Source organism: Mandrillus leucophaeus, unplaced genomic scaffold, assembly GCF_000951045.1.
Source record: "Mandrillus leucophaeus isolate KB7577 unplaced genomic scaffold, Mleu.le_1.0 Scaffold429, whole genome shotgun sequence".
In the NCBI taxonomy this organism is placed as follows: Eukaryota; Metazoa; Chordata; class Mammalia; order Primates; family Cercopithecidae; genus Mandrillus; species Mandrillus leucophaeus.
The window spans coordinates 1,636,120-1,643,899 of NW_012104576.1; positions in this window are offsets into that span (position 1 = coordinate 1,636,120).

Below are 7,780 nucleotides of genomic sequence, written 5' to 3' on the forward strand. Positions count from 1 at the left end.
TTTTTTTTTTTTGAAATGGAGTCTTGCTCTGTTGCCCAGGCTGGAGTGAGTGGTGTGAGCTCAGCTCACTACAACCTCTGTGCCCCAACCCACCTCTAGTTTAAGCAATTCTCATGCCTCAGCCTCCTAAGAAGCTGGGATTACAGGTGCCCACCACCACACCTAGCTAGTTTTTGTATTTTTTAGTAGAGATGGGGTTTCACCATGTTGGCCAGGCTGGTCTTGAACTCATGACCTCAAGCAATCTGCCCTCAGCCTCCCAAAGTACTGGGATTACAGGTATGAGCCACCGGACCCAACCACGACTCACTTCTGATGAGAAGAATACAGCAAAAAAAGACATCACTTCTGACATCAAGTTACCAGAAGATAGTGATTTCTGTCTTGCTAGTTCTCAGTCTGTCTAGCTATCTTTATCAATCAATCATCTATTATGTATCATATCTCTATCTATCTATTATCTTTCACCTATTTGTCAGTCTATTGTCTGTCTACCTATCTATCTATCATCTATCTATCTATCTATCTATCTATCTATCTATCTATCTATCTATCTATCATCTACTTATCCATCCATCATCCATCTATGTATCCATTATCTAACATCTATCATCTATCTATCTATCTATCTATCTATCTATCTATCTATCTATCTATCTATCATCTATCTTTCATTCTTTCTATCTATCTCTCTTGGAGCCTTTGCTCTAGGAGAAGCCAACTGCCTTGCGAGCTGACCTACGGAGTGGGCCACATGGCAAGAAACTGATGTCTCCGGCCAAGAGCCAGAAAGCACCTGATTCCTGCCCATAGCAGCTCTTCTCCGAGTGAGGCCTTGAGATGACCACAGGCCCCACTGACAGCTCAACTCCAATCTCATGGGAGACTCTAAGCCATAGGCACTCAACTAAGCCATGCTCAGGTTCCTGACCCACAGAAACTGTGAGCTAATAGATATTTGTTGTTTTAAGCCCCTAAATGTTGGGGTAACTTGTCCTACAGCAATAGATGAGGCGTTCTTTGTAGATGCTGGGTAAGAGTCCTTTGGCATTCATATGTATTGCAAATATCTTCCCCCACTCTTGGCTTTCCTTCCCATCCTTGTTTTCTTTAATAAACAAAAGTTCTCAAATTTTTTATGTATTTCAATTTATTATACTTTTGTTTTATGGTGAGTGCTGAAGTCATCTGTTTAAGAAATTTTAAGAAATCTTTACTTATCCTAGAGTCTTTATCTTTAATTGCTTCAATTGAATTGTTATCTTCAATTGCTATATTTTCAAAAGGAAAATTCATCCATCAAAATAGAATATGCTTCCTAATAATCACATTATAATGCATAACATTTATTGAGCAATACTAAGGGAAAAGCACCATGCTAGTTGCTTTGTCTACATAATATAATTCAGTCCTCACAGGTTCTATGTAGCAGAAGGGGGGTTTAAAACCAGACCTGTATGAGTCTGTTAAAGTCTTTACCATTTGTTATTTATTTATTTATTACTTTCTTGACACAAGTTTGTCATTTTGAAGCCCTGGCTTGTCTGAAGTAGTTTCTGGCTTAAAGGGGAGAAGGAAGGATGAAACTGATCAGTTCACATCGGTTTTTTTTTTTTTTTTTTTTTTTTTTTTTTGAGACAGAGTCCAGCTCCTGTTCCCCGGGCTGGAGTGCAATGGCGCCATTACAGCTCACTGCAACCTCCACCTCCCAGATTCAAGCAATTCTCCTGCCTCAGCCTCCCAAAGTCCCTGGGATTACAGGTGTGCACCACCATGCCTGGCTAATTTTGTGTTTTTAGTAAAGACGGGGTTTCACCATGTTGATCAGGCTGGTCTTGAACTCCTGACCTCAGATGATCCGCCCACCTCAGCCTCCCAACGTGCTGGTGTTACAGAAATGAGCGACCGCGCCCAGCCCAGTTCACATCTTAAAACATATTGACCTTGTGTGTGTGTCGTTTGGTTTCTGCACAGTAGTTCAAGTTGTAACAGAACATACACTGAGCTTGAGGCATCCTGTCTTCTTGTCTACAGGTGAACATTTTGTAGTTATGTGAACTTGGATAACAACTTATTTAACCTCTCTGAGTGTGTTTTGCATTTTTCCTAAGCACCCAGCATTTCGCCTTTTCAATGGTGCTCTGACTTGCTGCAAGGGAGTTACCTTTTTACTCTGGGAGAAGCTTTTGTGAAACAGATCAACAGCATGGCCTTCTTGCTAGGAAGACAACTGTGTCCCTGGAGGCTCCTAGCAGATCCTTCTCCCCACCTGAGCATAGTCAAGGAACAAGAATATATCCCTAGGCTTGGCTAATCAGAATCTCATTCTGGTAATACAATGGGGTTATGCAGAATTGGAAATTGATTGGTTTTATTTCATTCTTTCTAGTCGAATTGACAGACGTTCAAGTAGTTCCTGTCCCATTTCCACCTCTGTGGCAAGTATATTGTGAGGATTGAATTATATTATGCAGCTAAAGCAATTAGCACTGCCTTTCTTTTAGTAATTGCTCAATAAATATTATGCATTGTGTTGTGATTATTAGGAAACATATATTCTCTTCTGGTTAATGAGGATTTTTTTGACAATACTCACAATAAAACACATTCTATAGCTCAACTTTTATGTACTTGATATCTGTATTTGGCAAACCAGGCAAGCTCCTTGGGGTGTCTGATTTATGCTTTAATTCATATTCTTCATTATAACCAAGGGCGTTGTCTCTAAGTAACCAAGAACATAGAATACAGAAAACCTTAGCATAACTAGAAACAGTGATTAAGACACAAATTTTGAGGATACCTGTAAGTCTATGAGCTGTTTAGTCTTCCTATAAACTATGGTATTCAGTGCCTGTTAACAATTTGATAAATATGGGTTGAATAATGGAATGTTCTCATTCTGAATATCCTATTGGGTCTTAAGTGTTAACTTCTTTGACTTAAGTCTTTATAAATTATTTGAACAGAGCCTTTCAGGGTCAGGATGATTATACGACCTGTTTGTATGTAGGTCTCTATATAATTTTTTTATACAAATACTCTCAGAGCAATTGTATTTAGCCTTTTCTGTCTTGTCTTTACTTTAAAAAAAAAATCAATAGCTTTAGGGGTACAAGTGGTTTTTGATTATATGGATGAATTGTAGATTGTGAAGTCTGGGCTTCTATTGGACCCATCACCTGAACAGTGTACATTGTACCCAATAGGTGATTTTTTTAATCCTTCACACTCCTCCCACCCTCCCCACTTCTGCACCTCTAATGTTCATTAGCCACTCTGTATGCCTGTGTGTGCCCCATGCTTAGCTCCCACATGCAAGTGAGAACATGCAGTGTTTAGTTTTCTATTCCTGAGTTACTTCACTTAGGATAATGGCCTCCAGTTCTATCCACGTTGCCACAAAAGACATTATTTCATTCTTTTTTATGGCTGAGTGGTATTCCATGGTGTGTGTGTGTGTGTGTGTGTGTGCGCGTGTGTAGAGAGAGAGAGAGAGACATTCCATGGTGTATAACATTTTTAAAATCCACTTATCGGTTGATGGGTACTTAGGTTGATTCTTTATCTTCGCAATTGTGAATTGTGCTGTGATAAACACAGGAGTGCAGATGTCTTTTTAATATAATGACTTATTTTCCTTTGGGTAGATACCCAGTAATGGGATTGCTGGATCAAATGGTGGATCTGCTTTTAGTTCTTTGAAAGATGTCTATGCTCTTTTCCATAGAGGCTGTACTAATTTACATTTCCACCAACAGTGTATAAGTGTTCTGTCTTTTCTAAAATAGTTGAATGGGGAGTGAGGAAGATAAACAGCCCTAGAGAGAGGATGAAGAAGAGAGATGAAGGCTAGGCAAGAGGAAAGCCCTTGATCCTTGTAGCTCAAGGGCTAGGCATGGTTACACTGCTTTCTGTGGCCTGTCTGCCTCAAGCAGCCCTCTCCTTAGGCTGGGGTTACTGATACTACAGCAGATCATCCGGGATGCTTGTTGGTCAGGACGTGCTGACACCTTTCTGAGGAGAGGTAGGGACAACCCACGACAGGCCAGAGGGAGAACTGGATCCACAGTACGTCATTTGGGAGTGACCTGGGGAGAGGTGGAGAATGAGATGCCCCTCAAAGCTCATGCTCTACCTAGACACTACTTAAAACTCACTCAGGACATAAAACACCAAATAGAATAGAGCAAAAAAACAAGTGCCCGTCCTTTGCTGGAGCACTGGCTCTGCCATGGTTCTATCTTTCACTTACTCTTTGGTCTGAGGCATGATGATAAAATCCCAAGCCATGCCTCATACCTCTGCAGGACATGCCTCATATGTGAGCACCAGTATGAAGTTCAATTTGGGAATCCCAGTCTTAGGCTATGACTCAAGGAGAGGGAAATTCCAAGCTTTTCTTGCAGAGAGGTGGCTCAGCTTTAGAGACAAAGAGCAGGGGCGAGGGGAGCAGTGACCCCAAGTCTCTCCTGCAGCTGTTTCTCTCCTGACTGGCCACGATCACAGGTTCCTGCTCACTCCTTTTGGACTGTAGCTCCCTCCGAACCTGACCTCTAGAACTCTTCTCTACAGTTAGCTCTATCTAGATTTGGACATATCCCTTTCCTCTTTAAAAATAAGAGTTTAGGCCAGGTGTGGTGTCTCACACCTGTAATCCCAGCACTTTGGGAGGCAGAGGTGGGAAGATCACTTGAGCCCAGAGAGATGAAGACCAGCCCGGGCAATACAGTGATACCCCATCTCTACAAAAAATTTAAAAATTAGCTGGGTGTGGTGATGCATGCCTGCAGTCCCAGTTATATAGGGAGATGAAGTCAGAGGATCACTTGGGCCTGGGAGGTTGAGGCTGCAGTGAGCCGAGATTGTGCTACCATACTCCAGCCTGGGTGACAGAACAAGACGCTGTCTCAAACAAGCAAACAAACAAAAAATAAATAAGAGTTCACATACGTTCTTTAGAACACAATGAAGAACAAAATTGGGAATTTTCCAAAGGAAATTGATTAAGACCCTAATGTATGTAAAGTAACACTTTCCCAAAGAGTGACTGCTAACTTGTAGAAATAAATATTCTATATCTCAGGTAAGTTACAGTTTGATCACCCGTTGGCTCAGTAGGAATATTTGCCCTTTTCCCCAACATACTTCTCTGGCTGAAATGCTGAGCTCATCACGCTGGTGGAAGTTGTTCTGGTGAACTTTTCCTTCCTCTTAGTGCTTGGTTCCTAATTTCTTCTGCAGACACAGCTCCTGGTCACCCACTCTGCTTCTTTACTGTGCAACGTACTCATGTTGCCACCACCCTGCTCACAATGAGTTCGGCTCCGATTCTTGGCTCCTGAATGAGATCTGAGAAGTTCCTTTTCTTGATTTTAAGCCATTGGCATTGGATCTTTAAGCCACCCATATAATACAAGTTTCTAAGGACCCAAAGACTTTTAATCCCTACTTTTGGCTGACCCAATTCTTACTGTCTGGTTAATTAGTCTAAATCAGAGTTCCCCGGAGGGCTTGTTACAATGTAGAATCCTGGTCCCCACTGCCGGCACTGCCATGAGAATCTGCATTGTAGCAAGGCTCTCAGGCACTGTGTAGAAGTCTAAACTATGCCGTACACTTGGTACTTATTAAATGGAGGCACTTAATATGCCAGTAGTGCACCAGGGAAACATAAATGGCAATTTAAAACACGATTTTTGTATTAAAATAAACATAGGTATATTACGGGGTAGAATACACAACTCACAAAACTTTTCAAGTTAAAACAAGAAGCTAGGAAGTAATTTCTGGTTTATAGTAGGTAATTTCAAACTGTGCCCACAAGGATTTCGGCATGTGCAATTATTACCATCCTCCCTTTTGAGTAATTATGCTGGAAGGTCTGGGAAGCAGGACTTCTTTACCTGTTTCTGAAACTTAACATCTAGGCCTGATTCCGTTAATCATAATGTAGCTTTAATAGTGGCTGTGTCTTTCCCAAGGGACAGCACAGGCAATCTTCATGTCATAACCAGCAAAAGACTTCTCTTTTAGTTGAAAATTTGGTCATCTTATTGGACGACTACTTCCTGTTCCCTGTTTCAAGCCTGAATTCTCAGTGACGGTGTCTTCTGTAAGTTCTGATGAGATATTTCCCTGTCCTCTCCTCTACACCTCCATCTCCAGAGAGCTGGCTTTGTTTTTTTTGTTTTTTGTTTTTTTTTTTGAGATGGAGTCTTGCTCTTTCATCCAGGCTAGAGTGCGGTGATCTCAGCTCACTGCAACCTCCGCCTCCCAAGTTCAAGCGATTCTCCTGCCTTAGCCTCCTGAGTAGCTGGGATTACAGGTGTGTGCCACCACACCCGGCTAATTTTTGTAGTTTTAGTAAAGACGGAGTTTCATCATGCTGGTCAGGCTGGTCTCAAACTCCTGACTCTGTGATCTGCCCACCTTGGCCTTCCAAAGTGCTGGGATTACAGGTGTGAGCCACTGCACCCTGAGTTTGTTGTTTTTTTTTTTCAAAATCTGATTTTCCTCAGGGTTACAGTAGAAAGCATTTTATGCATGCAGTAGTAATAAGAGAACACCAAGAGAAGGGCTGTCCTCTATGCTCTCACAAATAACTGACATGTTTCCTTAGAGAATTTGGTTGATTCTATTGTGCTGAACATCTAAAGAGACACAGAAACTAGCAAAGAGGCCTCAGAGATGAAACTAGAAGTGAGTAGCCTACCAATTCCTTAGAAGACCATAAAAGATGCAGAGAAAAACTTGTGGAGTTATTGGAGGTAAACGCATAGGAATACATGAAAAATCATATTTGAATTTTGGTGGTAGAATCATACCTGATAAAATCCTTTACCAGCAACCACTGTTGTTAGAGGTTCCCGGCTCTATAAGATGGGAGAGAGTAGAAAAACCTCAGTTGTTATTTTAGCATCTCAGTACACTGACAACAGCCTTAAAACATCATTATTATTACTTCTCTTATAGGTTAGGAATCCTCTCTGGAACCATGTAGGAACTTCCTCCTGAGCAGAGCTGACACTGGTGATGAAGTGGGGTCATAATGAGAGAATTGTAAGGGAAACTGGTTGCAAATGCTGTACTTGTTCAGTTTATTTGGTCTTGCTTTAAAACAGTTCAAGTGGTAAAATCTCTCCTCAGTCACCAAGGAATCGTAGCTATGGCTAAGTAGCTGTGAATTTGAGAAGGAAATGTTTTATAAAGAACATTTTCATAGGATGCACCGGTTTATGGCCATGTTAGGGCTGACATAGTAACCGGGGTTGCGTGAGAGGTACTTGCATGCCAATTTATGCCTCACTGCAGGGAAAGGGCGAAAATATCAGAATTTCCTTTCCTTGCTATCATTACCATATCTGCCTTCTCCCTGTGCACATAAAGTATATGCCCGGAAAATGTTCAACCCTTTTATTTATTTATTTATTTATTTATTTATTTATTTATTTATCTGAGACAATCTCTGCCGCCTAGGCTGGAATGCAGTGGTGTGATCTCTGCTTGCTGCAACCTCTGCTTCCCGGGTTCAAGTGATTCTCCTGCCTCAGCCTTCCAAGTAGCTGGCATTACAGGCATGCACCACGACACTCAGCTAATTTTTGTGTTTTTAGTAGAGACAGGGTTTTGCCAGTTGACTCTGGAAGGTAACTGGATCAAGACCACTCCCTCTATTTGCCTTTTTTTTTTTTTTTTTTTTGAGACAAAGTCTCGCTCACTCGCTCAGGCAAGAGGCACGATCTCGGTTCACTGCAACCTCAGCCTTCTGGGTTCAAGC